We start from the raw sequence: 25,817 nt of genomic DNA on the forward strand, positions 1-25,817 counted from the left end.
AGGAAAGGATTACAAAATTTACACTACAGATCAACCGATATGTTTTTTTCAGAACCGATAACCGATATTTGGAGCCGATATTCATTTGCAGTAAAAGTTATTTAAACATGAATAGCATATGTCATTAAACAGCTGGTCAAGGCTTTAAGTTGTTTTTTTTAACATTATTTTGTAGGAAATGTGGGACCAGTAGAGACATAATGTTTTATGCGGCGCTAATGTGGTTAATTTAGCAGCAAAAAAACATCAGGGGATTTCACCAACACCTTTTTATTACGTGTGTCTAAGACGAGCATCAACATTTGCATTTCAAAATATGGCAAATGTCCTGGGAAAATATGTAAAAATATGGCATTTGTCTCTACATCACAATAACTCACCATCTACTCAATTGTATACAATTGTATAGCAGTTTATGGATTTAATACATTGTAAAGTTTCCTCGTAAGGAACCCTGAAATATTTCCAACATTTAAATAAAAACTATTTTGGGCTCCTTCCTGTATAGTTGGGACATTTTTCAAGCTGGCTGGCATCATTTCTTCTTGGATGTTACTGAATGTATGAGAATGTGTGAGCTGCTGCCTGCTCTTCTTTACTTAAATAATGAGTCTCAGATGTGTCAAGACATTCACACAAATATTGGATTTTTGGCAGAGATATCTTTTCTTTTGACTTCATGTCCATCCATCTCTGTCACATTATTTGTTTGAATCACGGAACACGAAACACTGTAAGTGTTGTGGACGGAGGCTTGTCGAGCAACTCCATCTCTGCAGTAGACAAAAAACAAAAATCGAGACCGAGAATGCACCAGGAAAGAAAGACAAAAACTGGATTTCTTGGCAAAAATTTTATGTTTTGACACAGTAAGGAAGGGATTCATATGGCCCCGATCCTGGGTGACTCTCGCGCGAGTCCAAGAGGGGGTATGCTGAAAATGATCTAAAGCGCCACTCTACATAGCAACTGACGCTGTGGTCAAAGTTGGAATTTCCACAAAACACACATTTAAGATATTCAACTCTCTGCTGCCATCTGGAGGTTGAAGTGGATAGTGCACGCCTCAAATTCGTCACGTTTCATGTGTCAGGTGTACCGTGATGAATGGGGCCATATGAATCTCCTTCCTACTGTAAGCAAAGGAGACGTACTGCAGGAGAGAGAGAGAGGGGGGTGTGGCCGTGTGAGTGTCGCGGTCGAGCAGACCGGATTCCTTACAAGAATTAAAATAAATGCCCTGTCATATCCATCCATTTTCTACCGCTTATTCCCTTTGGGGTCGCGGGGGGCGCTGGAGCCTATCTCAGCTACAATCGAGCGGAAGGCGGGGTACACCCTGGACAAGTCGCCACCTCATCGCAGGGCCAACACAGATAGACAGACAACATTCACACTCACATTCACACACTAGGGCCAATTTAGTGTTGCCAATCAACCTATCCCCAGGTGCATGTCTTTGGAGGTGGGAGGAAGCCGGAGTGCCCGGAGGGAACCCACGCAGTCACGGGGAGGACATGCAAACTCCACACAGAAAGATCCCGAGCCCGGGATTAAACCCAAGACTACTCGGGACCTTCGTATTGTGAGGCAGATGCACTAACCCCTCTTCCACCGTGCTGCCGCCCTGTCATATATCAAAACATATTTGGGTATACGTTTTGACAATGACAGTAATTTTTATTTTTAAATGAAATAAATAAATAGAAAATTGGGCTCCATCAAATGAGCTGCAGGTGTTTTAGCAGTGGTTATTACTTATATACTTCACAAATTATTGTTTAAAAAACAACAACTAAATACTGGTATCATATGTGTATATTTGTATCTGCTGATGTAGTTCTGTTGTAAAAAAATAAAATAAAAAATGAAGGCCAATCCCCATATACCCAAAAATGCCAAATATCGGCGCCGATAATAGGCACGTCCGATCATCGTTTGATCTGTAGTTTAAACTTTGGAACAGACCGCATTGTCATTTTATGGAATATATACTGCAGTTTTGCTTTATTGCGGAAATTCAAAACCTTACTGCATGTGATCAACACCACACAAACTGAGATGTTGCACCAAAACAGGTGTCTTCAACTTTCATCCCTGTAATAGCTATTATGGCCAATTGAAAGTGATCTATTTTTGTTTTATTTCTATGACTGCCAACATTTAAAATGTTAGTTTTTAATGTAACTTTTCACATTGTAATCGATACAGTACTAATTCCCAATATCTGGGAATCGATACTGGTACCTTTTTTTTTTTTTTAGTTTTGAATATGTTTATCTGGCAATAAAGGACAAATTGTTTAACAAAAAAGCAATTTAACGCTGAGCTTATAATAATTGTGCTGTCCAGTTTTGTCTAGTTTTCATTTGCAAGTGTTACATGCTGTAGTTAAATTTCCATGCTACTCTTAATCAGGTGGCAAGTAACTGGTGGCTAACGAGCTACATCTTGTAGACCCTTGGTCCAAACACTGATAAAAAGGATGTTAGCTGAAGGAACATTTTAACTCATGCCGAAACACCATGAAAGGACAGCGAAGTACGCGCTCTCTCACACTGCTGGTTGTGTCGGGCGGCGTTTGCTTTGTCAGAGATTGAACAGATTGTGTTTTGAAGGCTGTGGATTACAAAAACAAGTGTAATCCATTTTTCCATAACACATTGGTTGGATGTTTACCTGTGGCTTAGAGGCCTCGACGCAACACTCTGACATGAATATTCCCACTTTGACCCTCGCGCTGACCCGCCTGCTGGCCCCGATGACTGACAGGTGACTGACGGGCGGCGGCGGCGGAGCGTTCCTCCGTCAGCCATGTTCTGTATATGGAGCAAGGATAAGTGTAAGACCCCGGTTAATCTGATACCGTGGCTGCCCGTGCGGAACCAGACCGCCACGCACCAGCCCCCTCCTCCCCTGTTGCCAGTCCAGCTGTCACCGGCCTTCTTGTGCCGTTGACTCGGTGGCTGCCCACACACACGCAGCTGACCCATGACATGCGCACACACGTACACTGCCTGTAATCCACATATGAGCATACCACTTTGGTCTTAATCTGTCTTGTGGGAGCGTAGTTAGATGCCTCTCCCTTTAAAAAGTCACAATTTGCTCGTTTACTGACTTGTTCAAACACCAACATTTGAAAAATGTGAGTGTTATGATCTGCTGCCCGGATCATGTTCTTTCTGGTTTTTGGACTCCATGAGTTCCTGTTTTGTGTACCACTGGGTTTGTTTTCAGTTACCATGGGTTTCCATGTTATCACCTGTCTCTGATTAGTGTTCGGGATGCTCACCTGTTCTCGAGCGCTAATCAGAGAGCTATTTAGTCCTGCCTTTTCCGGTCAGTCAGTCTGGCTTCCTAGTTTGCTACACGCAACAGTTAACGGCGGTACCGTATTTTCCGCACTATAAGGCGCACCTAAAAACCACAAATTTTCTCAAAAGCTAACAGTGCGCCTTATAACCCGGTGCGCTTTATTACGATTAATTTTCATAAAGTTTCGATCTCGCAACTTCGGTAAACAGCCGCCATCTTTTTTCCCGGTAGAACAGGAAGCGCTTCTTCTTCTACGCAAGCAACCGCCAAGGAAAGCACCCGCCCCCATAGAACAGGAAGCGCTTTAAGCAACCACCCGCCCCCGGAAGAAGAAGAAAAAACGCGCGGATATCACCGTACGTTTCATTTCCTGTTTACATCTGTAAAGACCACAAAATGGCTCCTACAAAGGACAAGGATCCGGTTCATAAAAAGACGCAATCTCTCCATCCGCACACGGATTACTACCGTATTTCACAGCAACTGATATTCCTGTGGAACGGGAGCACGTACGGTGAATATTCGCACCACAGGGAATGAGAAGTCATCCTTCACTGTGGTTCTAGCTTGCCATGCTAACTTCCACCCATGGTGATATTCAAAAGGAAGACCTTGCCAAAAGAGACCTTTCCAGCCGGCGTCATCATAAAAGCTAACTCGAAGGGATGGATGGATGAAGAAAAGATGAGCGAGTGGTTAAGGGAAGTTTACGCGAAGAGGCCGGGTGGCTTTTTTCACACAGCTCCGAAGGCGAACACACCTTCACTAAGACGGGCAGATAGCGCCGGTCGACATACGCCAACATCTGCCAGTGGATCGTAAATGCCTGGGCAGATAGTTTCGGTCACAACTGTGGTCCGAGCTTTCCGGAAGGCAGGATTCACAGAACTGCTGCACAACAACAGCGACACTGAATCCGATGACTTCGACGAGGCGGAGCCGGCCATTTTTGGATCCCACGCTTGCGCAACTTTTCAATTCGGACACCGAAGACGAAGAATTCGAAGGATTTACGAATGAAGAATAACTTCAGAAGGTGAGCGCTATGTTTATTTTGTGTGTTGTGACATTAACGTTCGAGCAACATTATGTTGCTATTTATTGCTCTACACCATTTTGAATTTTACTATGTTTGTGATTGCACATTTGCGTACATTTTGGGACAGAGTTGTTAGAACGCTGGTTTTCAATATATTATTAAAGTTTGACTGAACTATCTGACTGTTTTTTTGACATTCACTTTAGCGCAGCGTTTTTTTGACATTCACTTTAGCGCAGCGTAGGCGCGGCTTATAGTCCGGGGCGGCTTATTGGTGGACAAAATTATGAAATATGTAATTCATAGAAGGTGCGGCTAATAATCCGGTGCGCCTTATAGTGCGGAAAATACGGTATTTTGATTTCTTTTGTATGCTAGCTTCCACGCTAGTCTCTTCTTTATATGCTAGCTTCCATGCTAAGCTATTTTTGTATGCTAGCTCCCACGCTAGCCCTCTTAGCTTTGCTTTCCGCGCTATGGGCACGCTTTTGTTTGTTCCCGCCTGATTTATTGGTAAATAAATAATTTCCTACCTGCACGCTGTGTCCGAAGTCCTTCTGCATCTTGGGAAAACGACCCCTGCATCACTATGCGACCCAGTCGTTACAAGTTCAATGTGTAGTTTAATACGTAGTCCCAGTCTGAGTGATTTACACTTAAGTTTTAAAGCCGATTTCGACCTATCTTGCCCATAGGCATGAATCTCAGTTGATAAAATAGCTCCCGTCAATATTGGGACAAATCAGTTTGACGCTGCCAAGATTGTGTTCTTAAATACGCACTCATATCTTAAGAAAAGTATGTAATAAATTAAGTTCTCAATGGAGTATGATTAAGTTTGAAGGACTTATTGGGGGAAGCACGGTGGAACAGAGGTTAGTGCATATGCCTCACAATACGAAGATCCTGAGTAGTTTGCATGTTCTCCCCGTGACTGCGTGGGTTCCCTCCGGGCACTCCGGCTTCCTCCGACCTCCAAAGACATGCACCTGGAGATAGGTTGATTGGCAACACTAAATTGGCCCTAGTGTGTGAATGTGAGTGTGAATGTTGTCTGTCTATCTGTGTTGGCCCTGCGATGAGGTGGCGACTTGTCCAGGGTGTACACTGCCTTCCGCCCATGTGCAGCTGAAATAGGCTCCGGCACCCCCCGCGACCCCAAAAGGGACAAGCGGTAGAAAATGGATGGGTGAACTTATTGGGTCATTTGTGTCTTTTGACCCAAGAAGAATGTTTTCCTTTTAGTTTACCTTTCAATTTTTTTTTTTTAATTAATTAATTTATTTATTTTTTTTGTTCTGTCCAGCTTCTCAGGCAAATCATATAGTTGATGTAGATGCCCATATCGGCTGTTCAGATTTACTTTACAAAAGAGAAGTGTAGGATACTTCTCTTGTTGCCTTATTTATATTTGACTTTATTAAATGTATTTATATTATCATTTGGTGCAGCCGGGCCGGAGCAGGAGGCTTTCAATAATAACAAATGCTTTCTGTTAAAGGGGTAATAGTATGATTTTTTTGTACATTTAAAACACTTCCTTTTGGCATACTTGCCAACCTTGAGACCTCCGATTTTCAGGAGGTGTGTGTGTGTGTGGGGGGGGGCGTGGTCGGGGGGGCGTGGTTGGGGGTGTGGTTAAGAGGGGAGGAGTATATTTACAGCTAGAATTCACCAAGTCAAGTATTTCATATATATATATATATATATATATATATATATATATATATATATATATATATATATATATATATATATATATATATATATATATATACATACATAAGAAATACTTGACTTTCAGTGAATTCTAGCTGTATATATACAGGTATATATATATATATATATATATATATATATATATATATATATATCCATCCATTTTCTTATTCCCTTTTGGGGTCGCGGGGGGCGCTGGAGCCTATCTCAGCTACAATCGGGCGGAAGGCGGGGTACACCCTGGACAAGTCGCCACCTTATATATTTATAAAAATAAGAGAAATACTTGAATTTCAGTGTCCATTTATTTACACATATACACACACACACATAACACTCATCTATCTACTCATTGTTGAGTTAAGGGTTGAATTGTCCATCCTTGTTCTATTCTCTGTCACTATTTTTTTAACCATGCTGAACACCCTCTCTGATGATGCATTCTGCTTCGTCTCCTTGTTGTGTGCGCAGTTGTGTACTGCACTCTCTAAAAGCCGTAGATGTTATTGTCACATATGTATGTACAGTAGATGGCAGTATTGTCCTGTTTAAGAGTGTCACAACATTGCTGTTTACGGCAGACAAACTGCTTTACGGTAGACGAAAACGGGACTACTGTTGTTGTGTGTTGTTGCCGCGCTGGGAGGACGTTAATGAAACTGCCTAACAATAAACCCACATAAGAAACCAAAAACTCGCCCTTGATCATTCTACAGTTATAACGTGATTCGGCAGGCACGCTGTTTATATTGTGGGAAAGCGGATGTGAAAACAGGCTGTCGACACGTCACTCAGGTCCGCATGAATTTCGGGAGATTTTCGGGAGAAAATTTGTCCCGGGAGGTTTTCGGGAAAGGCGCTGAATTTCGGGAGTCTCCCGGAAAATCCGGGAGGGTTGGCAAGTATGCCTTGTGGTCTACATTACATGTAATGGTGGTTCTTTGGTCAAAATGTTGCAGAGATTATAGGAGTATAAGGATTGATCGATGTATCGATAGATCAATTTATATTCCTAAATTTCAAGTATATCATTCTGTGCCATCAGGAAGATATGTATCGATCCAAGAACATTTTAAAAGGAAATCAATCGATTTTATCATTATTAAAAAAACGGAAACCATTGAATTTAAGAACGGCTGACTTTATATGAAGTTTAACACTTTTAAAAATAAGGACATTAAACTTTGTTTATTTCGCCCGTTTGTGTTGTCATCATAAGAAAAATTGCGATACATACAGTGGCTGAGAAAGGTCACAACACATGCAAACGCCACATTAATTACAACACAAAAATACAATTACAACTTTCAGCTACAGCACAATTGCAAAAGCCACAACAATTGCAAACGACACAACACAATAATTTAAAGCAGCAACACAACTTCAGGCCACTGAGGACGCGACCAACAAAACGAAAGCGACAGCGCAGCAAGTTATGACGATGCACCGACTTCTGGAACATAACAACATGAAGTGTGACACACAACAAGCAACTGGCAGCCAAGGAGAAGTCATTTCATGAGAAATAAATAACTCAAAGAGATGGATGAAGGAAATTAGGCAGCAAGGGGCCAACGCCATCAACAGGGATGAGGGGGCATACACGCATCCACACAGCTGGGACACTGTTCGTCATCGGCGAACATCTGGAACAGATACTGTATGGCCGAGTAAATCTACTGTTGAAATGTTGGTTACTGTACTTTTCGCAGAAAAAACGTTTCCTCTTGTTATTCAACTTAAAGTGTTGGTTACACTTTTTTTTTTTCAAGTAAAATGTGAAGGAATTGGCCATTAATTGTTTTTTATTTGCTTGTTTGCATCCATAAATCCTTTTTACACAATTTGCTTACAAGAAATAACAGGAATATAGGAAACTTCACCTGCAGTGTCCAGTATCCACGGTTTATTTTGCTTAAATTGGTTTTGCTAAAAAGGTACTGAATCTATTTCAACTCACTGAATCGTTTTGGATCTAATCGTCCGAAAAATCGGGCTCGTTCCTGAATCGTGTCGGCAACCAAAAATATCTAATCGAATCATTATACGTCTAATAGATTATGTTTTAGAGACCATATTCAAAGCACTCTCTGACCGTCTCTTCAGGATGTGCTGTTTTGTCTTTGCTGTCTTATTTACGTGCCTCCACTTTGACAACGCCTTCTCCTCATCAGCCATGTTGTAGTTTTTAACACTTCCATATGGCGTCCCCTGACGGATATAAGTTAAAACTATACGCTATTCTGTTTTAGACATGGTAACAGTGTAGTATGCACGTATATGTACGAGCCAGTCTGCCCCACAACTAGAGGATAGAGAAGAAGGTGCTTAATGACTACAGCATCGGACTACAATGGCGAATTCGTGCAAAGCACGGAGCAAAGTTCTACCATAAATGGAGATATTCACTGACGCCACAATTGGGAAAAACTTCACAAATTTCAAACGGCGCGTTTGGAGGAAGAAGGAAGGAAGGCAGGATTGTTTTATAAAATTCCTCCGCCATGCCTCAATGCTTTTATTTGACATTTTTAGGACTTATGCAGAACCCAAATACACAAAAACTGTCATGACTTGGACTTTGGCTTGGTTTGTTCTCCCGTGGTGCAAATGAACTGGACTGGTCAAGGCTTGAAGGTGGGTACATGATTTATTTTAAACTATCAAAAAAGGAATAAACAAAAAGCGCGCACAGTGGCGGAGAATAAAACTAGACTTTAAACACAAAACTTGCACATTGGCAGAAACTATGAACAATTAAACAAAACACTAACTGTGGCTTAACGAACAAAAACTTACTTGGCATGGAACCGGCATGAAAAAAAGAGTAGCAAGGGTCATCAGGGTGTGGAGAGTGTGCAGGAGCATAAATGTGGTGATGTCGTCAGAACGAACAACAGAAAATGAATGAACTTAAATACTATGGACATGATTAGTGAAAGCAGGTGCGTGACTCGAAACGTGAAACAGGTGCGTGACGTGACAGGTGAAAACTAATGGTTGCTATGGTGACAAGAGTGCACAATGAGTCCAAACGTGGAACAGGTGCGTGACGTGACAGGTGAAACTAATGGTTGCTATGGTGACAAAACAAAACAAAAGTGCACAAAAAGTCCAAAATTTAAACCGAACATTACTAAAACAAAACATGATCACACAGACATGACAAAAACAGGTACCAATAGGTAGGAAAAGTTGCTTTTGCACTGATGGTCACTGAGGTGTTGGCCACTGTGTCAAGCCAGGGCGTGACACATACAATGTTTACACATGTAGCTGTGACCAGAAAGCTGTTCATTCAATCGTCTCTCTCAATAACACACCTCATATGGACCGGCCGGTGGCACACATACACAAACGCTGCGGTCGGCGTCCGGGAACAGTGACAAGGATGGAGATGACTGCACACACACACACACACACACCCCTACCCCCCCTTAGCCTGCGGCGTGTCAGTTTTCCTTCTCAACGGGGACGGGGTGTTCGAGGAGGTGCGAGCGGGGTTGCGCTATGAATTTAAATGGGCCAGAACCTCTACCGTGCCCGTGAGCATAGCCATAAACTTGGAGGGTGGGGGAGCCCATCCTGACAGCCTCGTCTTGCCCGAGTTGAAGATCTCAGCAGCCGTGCACGAGCACCGTGGTGACATGCCGGATTGACCGTGTAATCGTACACAGTCAGCGTCTCTAAATTGCGTGAATACAGTTCACGTGTTGATATTTGTGACTTACACACCTCCCTGACCTTGAAGAAATTGCTTTAATATTTGGCAAACCTCCTCCATCACCAGTGCAGTAAATGTTTTACTGTCCTGCTTGGTTGTGTTGGTTATCAGGGTGTCCAATTGAAATAGTGGATGTAGGTGCGCCCACGTGTTTGTCTTTTTGTCGTCTCGGTGTTCCCTCCTTCTTCTTATGTTTTCTGCAGGGTGGCTTGAGGCTTGTTATCTGATAACAAATTTAGCTGGATGATATATTGCCTCCAAAAAATTGCCAATAAATTAAATTATTGTCAACATTATTTTGAGACCAAATTAACCACTGACGTAATGATGACAAATAATGCAAGTATACCCTTTCAAATGCAATCAACCTGTATTTCTCCTATATTTCAACGTAGTAATTGGAATGACAACTTGTAAATCCATCCATCCATCCATCTTCTTCCGCTTATCCGAGGTCGGGTCGCGGGGGCAGCAGCCTAAGCAGGGAAGCCCAGACTTCCCTCTCCCCAGCCACTTCGTCCAGCTCCTCCCGGGGGATCCCGAGGCGTTCCCAGGCCAGCCGGGAGACATAGTCTTCCCAACGTGTCCTGGGTCTTCCCCGTGGCCTCCTACCGGTCGGACATGCCCTAAACACCTCCTTAGGGAGGCGCTCAGGTGGCATCCTGACCAGATGACCGAACCACCTCATCTGGCTCCTCTCGATGCGGAGGAGCAGCGGCTTTACTTTGAGCTCCCCCCGGATGACAGAGCTTCTCACCCTATCTCTAAGGGAGAGCCCCGCCACCCGGCGGAGGAAACTCATTTCGGCCGCTTGTACCCGTGATCTTGTCCTTTCGGTCATAACCCAAAGCTCATGACCATAGGTGAGGATGGGAACGTAGATCGACCGGTAAATTGAGAGCTTTGCCTTCCGGCTCAGCTCCTTCTTCACCACAACGGATCGATACAGCGTCCGCATTACTGAAGACGCCGCACCGATCCGCCTGTCGATCTCACGATCCACTCTTCCCTCACTCGTGAACAAGACTCCGAGGTAATTGGCGGTCCGATCCTCGGCTACAGAAGCTAGCTCTTGGGAACTTGTAAATATCCTAGTTAAATAAAACAAACTAATAATAAAAAAATAAATATACTCCTGTTAAAGGTGCCATATGTAGTAATGTGGCCAGAAATGGTCAAAATTCTGTAGTCCCCTCCCACTCTCCGTGACTGAGGTTGCCAGATATGCAGCCGAATCCGAATCCTACTCCAAGGAACTTCAAATGGCAATCGGCGAGTCCTACACTGTAGGTTTCTCTTGTTTATGCTTCTTGCAAGATGGTTTACTAAGTAATTATGCCACATTTAACTGATGTCGATTAGCCAAATGTATTTGTAAAGTTACGCAGCATTATTTTCATCAGGAGTCGGGACATATTGTTGGCATTACCCTGCTAAAATGTCTAGTTTGACCGCACAGACCACAACCGAAATGATTATATATAATAATATATAATATATTGTATATCGCATAGGCCTACTTTGATGGCAAGCCAAGGCCAACAGTAAAATTACCGCCACATTTTGTCCAGCATAACTCCATGTTGCATCCAACCATTCTCTTCCATGTACGCACATCACCATCTTTTAGTGCAGAGTGCAATTCTATGAGCCAACCCACGTTATTCAAAAACCACGTTACGCATAAATCATATAGCCTACTACCATGTCAATTCACAAAGTAGTAAATCATTACATGTAATGCATTATATTGTGCCAAGAGAATACCGCCCCATATGTGCCTGTTGCACATACAGTACCAGAAATTGCAATTAGCCGTGCTAATTTTGGAACGCATTTCATCAGAAACCATCCATATCCACATTGGTTTTATTTGTCGAAAATGTATTTTTCCCTGTCAGTTGGATGACACATCGACATATAGGCTAACAGGCATATATTTCCCCCGTTAACCAACACAATAAGCATTTGTTGCACAAACATACTAGCTGTCATAACGGCGTGGACTATGGGGTGTTTGTTTTCCCGAGATGCAAGAATAGAAGTGGACATGGCGTGAAGGTAAGGATATCATTTTATTTTAACACTAACTACAAAAAGGGTACAAACAAAAAGCACGCTCAAGGCGGAGATAAACTTGCCTAAGAAACAAAAACTACCACAAAGGCAAAACTATGGACAATAAACAAAAACTTACTTGGAACATGAAAATAGACAAAACTCACTTGGCATGGAACTATGGTGGCATGGGTAACATGGGTAGCAGAAGTCAAACAGAGTTAATGTCGCCAGGCTGACTTCCTGGCAACTATCGGCTTAAATATTCTTGAACATGATTAATGACAGGTGTGTGAGTCCAAATGAATCAGGTGCGTGACATGAGGACAGATGAAAACTAATGGGTTGTCATGGAAACAAAACAAACAAGAGTGCACAAAGAGTCCAAAAACCAAACCGAACATAACCAAAACAAAACATGATCACACAGACATGACACTAGCTTTGTTAGACAAGATCATAGACTATTGGACAACATAGTTTACATACGAACTGTCCATTTCCATTTATTACAAATAATAAGAAAGCATAAATGCCTGACTTACCTATCAAGGAGGAAATTAGCAAGTTTGGCGTCAGATGAAAAAATCGTCTCCGCCTTCAATCGTCTCTTTCAGTCAAAGGCATCCCCGATACAAATTCTCGTTTTGTTCCTGGCTTTGTCATGAATAAGTTGAGAATCGTAACGACGCCTTTTAGATTTACTAAGGTCTGACATGTTTAGTAACTCACACTCACAGACTTTTTAATTGGTCAAACGGTGGGGGGCGGGGCATCGAAATGAAAATAGTTATATTTCGGGGCTGTAAATCTAATTTTGAAATGAGCATATACCAGTTATAAAGGTATTCAAAAAGAACATGATTTATTAATGCCTTTTAAAATTAATGACTTGGCATTAAATTATTACATAGGTCACCTTTAACAACATTTTGCACATGAATAAAAATCGCAACCAAAAGCAGTAAAATAGTTTCTGTCCAAAGCAGTGAATAAAATGGCTAAATAAAGTTATTATGACCAAATGTATTACCATTAACATGATCTCAAAAAGCACTATAACATATTCTAACCAAGTTTAATTTTTCTTGGCAGAAGAAACATTCAATATTGTTATGGCTTCATAAGAGCCATATTTTTGTCATTTGTGTGTTTCTCAACATTTTAGAATGTTGAAACCTTATGTCTGTTTCAACTTGACACTGTGGAGTTTTTATCGCTCACTTTGCACTAAAAGAGCCTTTATGTTCAACATGAATACCGCATCTTAGTTGTTTACTCAGTAATGTGATTATACCAGTTTAAATTGGGGTATAACGTTTATTAATGGGGAAAGATGTTAATGTTTCATTTTCATGTTAGCATTTAAGCAAGCGAGCAAGCTAACGCTAGTCGGTCCATATCAACGTGTGGTTATCAGTCATGGTTTTTGATCATTTTAATGTATTACGGTAATACTAACCCTTGTGAGTTTTTTAGCGTTTATAATTATTAGCGTTTATAATTATTAGCGTTAACTAACGATGGATTCTGATGCGTCATCTATGTTGCTGCTTCTTGATCTTAGCGCTGCTTTCGATACCGTCGATCATAATATTTTATTAGAGCGTATCAAAACACGTATTGGTATGTCAGACTTAGCTTTGTCGTGGTTTAACTCTTATCTTACTGACAGGATGCAATGCGTTTCCCATAATAATGTGACCTCGGACTATGTTAAGGTAACGTGCGGAGTTCCTCAGGGTTCGGTTCTTGGCCCTGCACTCTTTAGTATTTACATGCTGCCGCTAGGCGACATCATACGCAAATACGGTGTTAGCTTTCATTGTTATGCTGATGACACCCAACTCTACATGCCCCTAAAGCTGACCAACACGCCGGATTGTAGTCAGCTGGAGGCGTGTCTTAATGAAATTAAACAATGGATGTCCGCTAACTTCTTGCAACTCAACGCCAAGAAAACGGAAATGCTGATTATCGGTCCTGCTAAACACCGACATTTATTTAATAATACCACCTTAACATTTGACAACCAAACAATTTCACAAAGCGACTCAGTAAAGAATCTGGGTATTATCTTCGACCCAACTCTCTCGTTTGAGTCACACATTAAGAGTGTTACTAAAACGGCCTTCTTTCATCTCCGTAATATCGCTAAAATTCGTTCTATTTTATCCACTAGCGACGCTGAGATCATTATTCATGCGTTCGTTACGTCTCGTCTCGATTACTGTAACGTATTATTTTCGGGGCTCCCTATGTCTAGCATTAAAAAATTACAGTTGGTACAAAATGCGGCTGCTAGACTTTTGACAAGAACAAGAAAGTTTGATCATATTACTACGCCTATACTGGCTCACCTGCACTGGCTTCCTGTGCACTTAAGATGTGACTTTAAGGTTTTACTACTTACGTATAAAATACTACACGGTCTAGCTCCGTCCTATCTTGTCGATTGCATTGTACCATATGTCCCGGCAAGAAATCTGCGTTCAAAGAACTCCGGCTTATTAGTGATTCCCAGAGCCCAAAAAAAGTCTGCGGGCTATAGAGCGTTTTCTATTCGGGCTCCAGTACTATGGAATGCCCTCCCGGTAACAATTAGAGATGCTACCTCAGTAGAAGCATTTAAGTCCCATCTTAAAACTCATTTGTATACTCTAGCCTTTAAATAGCCCCCCTGTTAGACCAGTTGATCTGCCGTTTCTTTTCTTTTCTCCCTGCTCCCCTTTTCCTTGAGGGGGGGGGGCACAGGTCCGGTGGCCATGGATGAAGTGCTGGCTGTCCAGACTTTTGACAAGAACAAGAAAGTTTGATCATATTACTACGCCTATACTGGCTCACCTGCACTGGCTTCCTGTGCACTTAAGATGTGACTTTAAGGTTTTACTACTTACGTATAAAATACTACACGGTCTAGCTCCGTCCTATCTTGTCGATTGCATTGTACCATATGTCCCGGCAAGAAATCTGCGTTCAAAGAACTCCGGCTTATTAGTGATTCCCAGAGCCCAAAAAAAGTCTGCGGGCTATAGAGCGTTTTCTATTCGGGCTCCAGTACTATGGAATGCCCTCCCGGTAACAATTAGAGATGCTACCTCAGTAGAAGCATTTAAGTCCCATCTTAAAACTCATTTGTATACTCTAGCCTTTAAATAGCCCCCCTGTTAGACCAGTTGATCTGCCGTTTCTTTTCTTTTCTCCCTGCTCCCCTTTTCCTTGAGGGGGGGGGGCACAGGTCCGGTGGCCATGGATGAAGTGCTGGCTGTCCAGAGTCGGGACCCGGGGTGGACCGCTCGCCTGTGCATCGGCAGGGAACATCTCTGCGCTGCTGACCCGTCTCCGCTCCGGATGGTGTTCTGCTGGCCCCACTATGGACTGGACTCTTACTATTATGTTGGATCCACTATGGACTGGACTCTCACAATATTATGTCAGACCCACTCGACATCCATTGCTTTCGGTCTCCCCTAGAGGGGGGGGGTTACCCACATATGCGGTCCTCTCCAAGGTTTCTCATAGTCATTCACATCGACGTCCCACTGGGGTGAGTTTTTCCTTGCCCGTATGTGGGCTTTGTACCGAGGATGTCGTTGTGGCTTGTGCAGCCCTTTGAGACACTTGTGATTTAGGGCTATATAAATAAAGATTGATTGATTGATTGATGTGCATGTAGTACAAACGGCAGCAGCTACTGATACCGATGCAAAGAATGACTGCTCTTGCATACACATAGCGATTATCGAGGCTGGCAAACTCATTGAGTTCATTTTCATTTATCGTTTGAATAATAGACTTGTCAAATATTGGCCCAGGTCTAGTTAAGAGGGCATTTAAAGGCATATTTTAATATGGTCTGATGGGAGGTGGGTGGCAATCACTCAGTACATCAAATCAACAATCCTAAATGTTGAGCTGTGTTGACGTGATGTCAGTCACCCATATGTGAGGTCAACTGGTTGGCCAGTTAAACTGTCTTTAGGGAGCATTAATGATTATAAACCAATCGACGATTTGTCCATCATGTAATTGGTGCTCTGTCTTTTAACGTGTGTGTTTGTGTTGTGTGCATCACATTGTGTGATGGACCTCTTCTCCCATGTCACATGCACACTGCTACTGTACATCTAATTACTCAAACAGGGACATGGTTGAAGTAACATAATGAAGAGCCATTTTTCAGCTGTCAGACTGGGGTGGCAGTGTTTACACGCCCCTTCATTGTGAGGTGAAAGAAGTCATATTTTATCCAGTTTCATTACTGCTGTGTCCTTTTAAGAGTTAGTGTTTTTGGAGAGGTGGGTCAGACACACCTCATAATGATGGGCAGGTTTCTCCTTGCTCTGGATGTTCTGCTTTTACATTTACCTTCACTCCATTTTGATGGAGGTAACCAGAGGTGTGGACTCGAGTCACATGACTTGGACTCGAGTCAGACTCGAGTCATGAATTTGATGACTTTAGACTCGACTTGACAAAATGTAAAAAGACTTGCAACTCGACTTAGACTTTAACATCAATGACTTGTGACTTCACTTGGACTTGAGCCTTTTGAATTGACATGACTTGACATGACTTGCTACTTTCCCCAAAACCCAAAGATGAAAAAGTTATTCGGGAGCGCTCCGTATTTTTCATTGTGTACTTGTCTATCAGCGTTGTGTGTGTCAGCTGGTGTGCTCTAGAGCACACTAGCTGTTGTACTGAGCTCAGTACAACAGCCAATCAAATTAGATCTACTTTGTTTTCATCACACAGCATTCATCCAATCAAATTGCAGGACAATCAACGAAGAAGACATGTCCAAACCACACGCCAGTGAACAAAAAATGATACCTAACATAATTTCGTTTGGGTATAAAAATTACGAGGTGGTCAACACAAAACGGTTTGCAGCATGCAACACATGCGGTTCGAAAATTACTGATGGAGAGGCAACAACTTCCAACTTCGTCCGGCATTTGAAGTTGCACAAAGAACGGTAAGTTTTGAATGTAAGATAACGTTTATTGGCTAAGTAACGTGACTTTTATTTGCTGTGTAGTTAAATCAGTGAGGCTGTAAACTCACTGCTAACGTTATAACGTTATTGCAAACACGGGAATCTGTTGCAGTTCACTACCTTATTCATACTTTTTGTTCAGTGATTTTTTTTAAGCAGGGTTACGTTAGTCAATATATCACACGTAACGTTAGACGGCGGTCAGCAGCACCGCGTATTTTAGCCACCTAAAAAAAGACAAAAATAGTAAAATAAAGGTAAAATAAATACTATGCCCCCATCGTGCACAAATGACTGACAGACTCTTGGCTAATTTGGTCTTTTGCAAATGCAATGCAGCATAGGGCCCTGACATATAAAAAGTACAACTTTTTTGTTATGTTCACGTATATGTCATGTTTTTTCAATGTTAACACTTTTGTACAAATAAGTACATTTGCACTTTATTTTTCAATGTGTTTGTTCTGTAAAGGAATGAGTTAATGTTTAAAATGATAATAGTGTTATTATAAAGTGCAATGTCAGCACAATTTTCTTTCCTGCAATTTAAAATGCACTTGTTTTAATAAATAAATACAGCGTTTGAAAAGCATACACAATCTGTGTTAATACATTAGTCTGTGGTTAAAAGGACTTGAAAGGACTCGAAACTCAAAATGCAGGACTTAGGACTTGACTTGAGACTTTCCAGTCTTGACTTTGGACTTGACTCGGGGCTTGCCTGTCTTGACTCGGGACTTGACTCGGACTTGAGGGCAAAGACTTGAGACTTACTTGTGACTTGCAAAACAATGACTTGGTCCCACCTCTGGAGGTAACTAAGAAACACAGAATAATCTGGATTTTGGTAGGTCGATGAAATCAGTATCAGGATTGAATATGCGAAGTGGGAAAATTGGAAAAAGATGCTAGCTAAAAATATTTTCTTCGTTTCTTCAAGATTTCTAGGCTTTAACCTCCTACCCTTTTAAATGGGCCCGTATTGAATTATGTGATAAAACAACATGGATTTAAGTGCCAGGATATTTAAGAACAAATGTATTAAATTAACTAGTTTATTTATAGAGCACAATTTGTACACTAGGCAATTCAAAGTGCTGTACTGAAAATTACAAGAACGCAAAAAGATAAAATCATAAAAGTAATCATAATTAGATTAAAAACATAAAATAAAATCATGTTATAAATGATTATAATTAACATTAAAATCAAAGAGTGCAGATAAAATGCTTTCAGTTGTCATATGCACAATTACCGTATTTTCCGCACTATAAGGCGCATCGAAAAACCTTCAATTTTCTCAAAAGCTGATAGTGCGCCTTATAATCCGGTGCGCCTTATATATGAACCAATATTAAGCCACAACAGGTCTCGCAACTACGGGATGCATAAAGTAACCCCAGCCTCTACTGTAGCGTCTATTCTATGCGCCTTATAATGCGGTGCGCCTTATAATCCGGTGCGCCTTATAGTGCGGAAAATACGGTAAATAAAATGTTTTCAGCCTGGATTTGAACATTGCCAATGTTGAAGCCTGTCTCACGTCTTTAGGAATACTATTCCAGTTTTTCGGAGCATACAACTGAAACACTGCCTCACCATGTTTGGTCTTGACTCTGGGCACTAGCAGGAGACCACTCCCTAGGGTTCTCAGAGGCCGAGATGGTTTATATGTCTCTTAACATGTCAGATATGTACTTTGGCACAAGACCATGGCAAGACTTGTACACAAGGAGAGCTGTTGTAAAGTCTATTATTTGAGCTACAGGAAGTCAGTGTAGTGACCCAAGCACTGACTAGATGAATTAGGTCGTATTTTTTGGTTCTAATGAGTATTCGAGCAGCAGTATTTTGGATGTACTGCAGCTGCTTTACATCTCTTTTAGAGAGCCCAGTAAGAACGCCATTACAGTAGTCTAATCCAGTGGTCCTCAACCTTATTTGCACCACGGACTGGTTTATTGTAGGCATTATTTTCAGGGACCGGCTTTCCACTTGTGCCAGATAAATACAGCAAAAATAATTTCATGAAAAATACAACTCACTATAACATTGACTTAGTGGGAGCCCTGGGCTTGTTTCTTTGCAATGAGATGCAGATGGAAATCAGCCTTTGGCTACAATCTGTCACATTTATATTTAAAATGTTCATTAATGTGCATTGTATCATGTCACAAAGTTATAACAAATATAACAAATGGCAACTTCCTATGAGGAGTTGTATTATACATCTATGAACAAGCTTATTGGTGTTTCATGTGGGACAGGCCAAAGTTAAATCGGAGAAAAAGCAGTCGTTTATAAATTACTTAATGTTTCTCTGCGGCCCGGTAGCAAATGCGTCACGGATGGGGACCACTGGTCTAACCTGCTGGAGACGGAAGCATGGACTAGTATTTCCAAGGCTGATTTAGACATTATTTCTCTGATTTCTCTGATGTGTTTCAGGTGGTAAAAAGATGCTGATGTTATTGACTTATTGTGTCTGTTAAAGTTCAAGTCTGAGTCCATTTATACCCCGAGATTTCTAACCTGATCATTATGTTTCAGGGAGAGGGTCTCAAGGTGACTAAAATAGTTTCACTGTGAGCCAAAGAAAAGGATTTCAGTTGTCTGAGTTAAGCGAAAAACATTATTTTGCATCCACACACTGAACTGTTCGTTGCAGCTACAAAGTGAATCAACAGGCCGACGTTCACCTGCCGTCAGGGAAAAGTTTACCTGAGTGTCATCTGCCTAGTGGGGTTAGGACACATTAAAGCTGCGTATTAGTTGGCTTAGTTTGTAGCATGTTCAAGTTGAACAAAAGCGGTCCCAAAGTCGAGACCTGAGGAACCCCACATCCCACATACCCAGCCCATCTAATCCAAAAAACATAATATTATAACAGACCCGATACACCTGAAACGTTTGCTGAGGACTTGGTCCTGGAGTCCTTTTCCTCTTCAGAACCACTGGCTCATGTGTCACATGTGTTTACCTATGGACTGCAATGTCCATGTTGTCTTGATGTCAAGCTGACGTCCTTGTCTAGTTTGCAAATTTGGCCTTGATACATCTCATTTCTATCAAATGGCAAAAAACTATTAGACTGTTTGATTACTAAGTAAATGCATATCACAAACAGTATTTCCAGTAACGCCAAATATATTTGTGCCAATCCAAATGTACCGTATTTTTTGGACCAAAGAGCGCACCCGTGTATAAGCCACACCCACTAAATAAAAAAACAAAAACTTTCCTCCCCATATATTAGCTGCACCGGATTATAAACCGTAGATTATATGCTTCAGTAGAAGTATTTAAGTCTCATTTTAAAACAAATTTGTATACCCTTGCCTTTAAATTGACCAGTTGATCTCCCGTCTCTCTTTTCTGTACTGCCCCCCTCTCCTGATGAGAGGATCAGAGCCGAGGATGTCTATGTGGTTTGTGCAGCCCTTTGAGGCATTTGTGATTAAGGGCTGTATAAATAAACTTTGATTGATTGATTGATTTGATATATACGTTGCAAAGTATTATTTGGAGTTATTTACACAGAACCTCCATATATCCATATATCGCCATACCTTAATTTTTTTCCAAACGGTGTCTTTAACCCAGCAGTAAATCGGCGGACCAAACAAAACAGAAGTCATCGTCATGGACCCACGAACTGTGGAAGCAAGCTCTCCAATCAGCTAAACAGACTCAATATCTCCACCTTGACATCTTGGTGAATTAATGAGGAATTTGTGAAACTGGAACCATACAAAAAGAATGCCATTGTAAGTTAATAATACGAACAAAGACACTCGTAAACGTGTTAGCATATTAGCTAATGCTAATGTTACATTACAATAGCACATACAAATATGCATGAAAACACTCCTACGGTTAGAAGACGGAACGGCACTTCTACTTCAGATCAAAAGCTCTAAAAATCAGAATCAGAATCAGAAGTATTTTAGAAGGGCAATGCAGCACCTTCAGTGAGCAAACTTGTCCAAACGATGGCACCATAGCCCAAACAATAGCACACCTTTTCATCGTCTTTGCTTGTTTTCTTTTTAAAATCTCTTTGCATTATGGCCGTCAGCAAAAAACAATTGGTATATTAGCTGCACCGTTTTGTAAGCCGCAAGATTCAAAGCATAGGAAAAAAGTATCGGCTTATAGTCCGAAATGTAGGTTATTTGTTGCAGGACACACTGTCGCATCATCTTTGCCACATGCTGTCATATTTGGTGCATTTGCACAATTCCTGCTTTCTTTGTGTGTATTTCTACCAGTTTAATGAAAGTGTCTGCTGGAATTTAAGTGTTCAGCAGTGATGGATCAAACGAAACAAAAGCATGGACGCATTACGAAACAAAAGTAGTTATACTGTTTCCATCGATACTCAGACGTGTGTGTCACTTTAAGAAAAAGAAAAACATGTGACGGATACAATTACCGTGCCCTTTCGCTGTGAAGTACCAAACTGTGTTTATCAGGAAGCGCTTCTTTCAGTTGATGAGTGACAACTCGTAAATTCGGACGAGTGTCATGCCGCGTGCTATGGCCATCATCGATCTCTTCTAAATGAAACTGACAAAAAGGAAAAGTTCCATAATGTGGGATCATTTTGATCTAATCGCATCCAATAAGACACATTACTTTCTTTTTGTTTACTCTTTGGCTCTTTGACCAGAATTGCACATTTTATATTTCTTTCTACACAGCTATTCGTTTACTTGCAGGTCAAATGTTGACATTTTTAATCCAGCAGATGGCGCCATTAAGAAACACAAATATAATATCATTGCAGTGTCAAAACAGCCAGTGAGTGTGCAACACATTCACCCATCACTCGTGTCCACCTTTTTTATAGAATACTACAACGCTGCAGCAACGTGAATTTCAATGTTTTTTTTTGCTTAGGGAAGATAGCGGACACCACATATAACATCCTGTTGAGTGCTATTCACAATTATATAGCCAAATAAAATACAATAATGATAAAAACAATTTGTACCCATTTTTGTAAATAAAAATAAAATATACATATGTATAAAAATGACAAATAAATGACATGAATACAATATTTAGTCTCGGCAGTTCTAGCATAGACACAGTACTGTACTTGAGTAACATTAAAGATAGAAGCTATTGCAAAACTAAGATAACCAACCTTCCCAAATTGTTAGATTTTTTTGCCATTTTTGGTGTAATCCAATGTTTGATCCTTGGGACACTGTTGTTTTGTCAGTCACATGTCCAAACACTCCCATGTTACGTCTCACCTCTCATCCTTTGGTCCATTAATTCAAAACCTTTTTAGTAGTTTTTGCTTTTCCTTTAGCACACTTGTGTCAAACTCAAGGCCCGCGGGCCAGATGTGGCCACTTCATTTTATTTGGCCCTCGAAAGCATGGAAATAATATGTTTCAATACAGTACTGTAACTTTTCTTACTAAATGTATTCTTTCTTTCTATTTTGGGAGAAAAAACAAAAATGTACTCCTTGTAATCACAAATTATGTTAACTTAAAGATTGTCCAATTGTGCAAAAATATATTATCAAACCATTTTTTAAATAGAAATAAATAATAATAATAATGATTTCAAAGCAAGTTATCCATCAAATTGTGCAATGTAAAAGTAGCAATAGACTTCATGGTAAAATTGTGAAATTTACTGTGGTTTTTACTGCATTTTTCTCTAAATGAAAAAAAGAGTACTTTTTTTTACTGTAATAAACTGTGGTGCCGTTTTGGCATTTACAGTAATACACCAAAAAATCTACAGTTGTTGATTTGCGGTAGAAACCAAACAAACAAACTGGCAGCTCAGGTGCCAAAATTTTACTGTAAAAAGTGCAGTTTTTTTTATTTACTGTAAAAAAGCAAATGTACATTTTACAGTAAAAAATGTACGTTTTACAGTAAAATTCTGGCAAATGAGCTGCCTTTTTTAACCATAAAAACAGCAGTACTGAGGTGAAATTATTGCAACTTACCATATTTTTTTTACATTTTAGTTTAAAAAAAAAATCTCCTAATAAAATGCATCAAAAAAATTGTGTATTAAAAGTATTCACTGTTAGACGCGGCCCTCTGGGGCCAAACATAACTGCAATGTGGCCCTCAGTGAAAACGACTTTGACACCTCTGCTTTAGCATATCTTTCTTTTTTTGTGTCAGTTCTAAAGACACATTTCATTGATACTGTAGTTGACTTAGTTTGCTAACTACGAACCAACCAATGTTTACTGAGCCCTCAGTTTTAATGTTTCATAATCCGTTTGGTGATTGAGTCGGAATCCTGCCAATGAACCTGTGGCTCCAATTTGACCCTCCTAACCAATTCAGAAGGAGCTACAAGTGCTTGAGGTAAGTGTTTGCATCCTGACAAAGTATCTCTTGGCAGCGGGTGTACGGCCATCAATGAGCCACTCCGACTGTTTACAATGACTCATCGATCTCCACCAAACCCCTGGAAGTAGAGCGACGAGTTAAAGCAACAGTTTGTGCACACCTTCAACCAAGACCGAGCAGGCTGTCTGATCGCCTGGAGGACCCCCTGCGTTCTGATAATTCCTCTACGAGCGTGGACAGACGACTCGAGGAATTGCAACAGTAAAGAGAAGCAGAGAGCATTTCCCACGTGCTGGCACTTTTGGAAGCGCATGTTTTTACAGTTGTTGTACTTTTGAGGGAGATGAAGGTGAAGATTACCTGTGATGGCGATCCACATCCAGCCTGGACCCGTCCCCTCGCATCCCGTGTCCACTGCTTAAGCGCTCCCCTTTTCGTCTTTCTCCTCCTCTCTCTCTTCCTTCTCTCGCCTCTGGCCCCCTTTTCGTCTCCCCCCCCTTCTTCCTCCCCGTCCGCACTTGTTTGAGTCTATTTCAGTAGCAGCAACAGAGGAGCCCGCTGCGATGGCGGCATGGTTTCCAGCACTTTGGCAGAAGGTCACATTATCACTGGCTGGTGAAGAGGTGGAGGAGGGGTTGTCGGGGTGATGCGGCGTGATAGAGCGATATCAGACGGAGCAAATTAACACATGGTGATTGTTCACACTCACTTTTGGCTAAATGTTCCGGTCGGGAAGGTGAGACCGTGACCTCAGGGGAGGGATTTCAGGTAAAATGTCCCAGGATGCTTTGAGAGGAAGGCTGCCAGCGTGCATATTTGTGCAAAGCCTTTTTTTTAAAGATTTTTAGCCACCTCTGGGAAAAGAACAATTCCTGTCTTGGCCGAGGATCGACACTTGGAAGGAAAAACCTCTCAAAGCTGCCAGAAACTTAGCAAAACAAATCCTGCTCCGGGTGGTACTCCATCTTTCATTGGGGACACCTGTCCTTCTGTTGCTTTTCCTTCAGGGTGACCCTGCTCTTCCTCCTCCAGCCTCCCCTCCTCACCCTCGCCTGTTGTTCTCGATGTAGCTCCATCAAAGCAAGACCCTGAGAGGTGGCAGATGGACAGATGTTAACAAGTCTGCCCCCGGAGTTTGGTGAAATTCTTTTTCCTGTTTTTTCTTTCGATGTGTCACTCAATATGGAGACTTCCTGTCCAGTTTTTGCTTTTGCCCTGTCCCACCTGCGCCCCGCCGCTCACCATCTGCAGGACCGTAGACGGCGTCGCTGGGCGGCTGTAATCCTGACTGCAACACGCCGTGTCACAGGAAGGGCTAGTGAGCTGTAATGATTATGTAGTAAGGATTTATCCTTCGCCCTCCCTCCTTTCCGTTTGCGTCCCTCCTCTCCGTGCGTCTCCCTCCCTCTCGGACGCTCTGCAACTCCAAAGACTACAGACACTTTTTTCCCCCTCCCATCGCTGCCCTACGCATGGTGACAATCTCTCAGTAGTCCTACTGCAGCTCACGTCAACAGGTCTGCTCTTGGTGCTCTTTGGGAAATGTTCTGTGTGAAATTCATCAAGGTTGACTGGAAGTCGACTTCCTTGTGATCGGTTCCAACTGTCTGGAAGTAGAATCCCCCAGTTTGAGGTCATTGATGTCCAGCACTATTTCACTTGAGTCATAAGTATGAGATAGTTTGCAGCATCTGAATAAGACCTAAAAAAGTATCCCTTTATTAGCAGACTGTTTGCACTTCATGTGCTACAGGACCAGTTTCTCTACCCCTCTTTTTAAAAGGTGCCCGTTCTGTTTTTCCAATTCTATAAAGTAGGCTTGTCCCGAGACTAATAATTTGGTACCGGTACCAAAATGTATTTCGATACTTTTCAAAATAAAGAAGACAGCAAAAATTTTCATTATTGGCTTTGTTTTAAAAGAACATCTTATTATACATCAATCATACGTTTCTTATTGCAATCAAAGAAGAATGTTGGCAATAAATAAGATAGTGAACATACTAGACAACTTCTCTTTTAGCAGTAAGTTAGCAGTTACGAAGGCTCCTAATTTTGCTGCTGACGTATGCAGTAACATATTGTGTCATTCCCATACTTGCCAACCTTGAGACCTCCAAATTCGGGAGATTTGGGGGCGGGGGGGAGGTTGAGGTGGGCGGGGGCAGGGTTTAGGGGGGAGGAGTATATTTATAGCTAGAATTCACTTAAATTCAAGTATTTCTTATATATATATATAAATAAAATAAATATTCAGTGAATTCTAGCTATATATATATATATGTATGTATTTTTATATATATATATACATATAAATGAAATAAATACTTGAATTTCAGTGTTCATTTATTTACACGTATACACACATAACACTCCTCTCTACCCATTGTTGTATTTGAAAGTGCAATGCTTTGCAGCCAGTAGCACAGCCTTTGAAGGAGCATAGGTATGGGCAGTGTAATATTCTGGGTTAGAGTCAATAACCAGGCGAGGTGACGAAGTTACGTCTCTTTACTTCATACTTCAGAACCGACTCCCACACTTGCCCTCAGGGTGCGCAATACAACGTAAACCGTTGGCCAACCAAAAAGTAACCACAGAGCACTATACGGTGTAGTG

The 25,817-nt window shown here is 41.4% G+C and overlaps 1 protein-coding gene across 1 annotated transcript in view; it reads right to left on the reverse strand.

Annotated features, from left to right (window-relative positions):
* The window catches only part of grin2ca (glutamate receptor, ionotropic, N-methyl D-aspartate 2Ca), a 138,926-nt gene extending 115,247 nt beyond the window's left edge, over nucleotides 1-23,679 (reverse strand). Inside the window, exon 1 of the mRNA XM_061981447.1 lies at nucleotides 23,559-23,679. The gene's annotated coding sequence lies outside the window, so the exon portion shown is untranslated. The remainder of the gene's footprint in view (nucleotides 1-23,558) is intronic.
* Nucleotides 23,680-25,817: the final 2,138 nt, after the last annotated feature.

Source organism: Nerophis lumbriciformis, linkage group LG24, assembly GCF_033978685.3.
Source record: "Nerophis lumbriciformis linkage group LG24, RoL_Nlum_v2.1, whole genome shotgun sequence".
In the NCBI taxonomy this organism is placed as follows: domain Eukaryota; kingdom Metazoa; phylum Chordata; class Actinopteri; order Syngnathiformes; family Syngnathidae; genus Nerophis; species Nerophis lumbriciformis.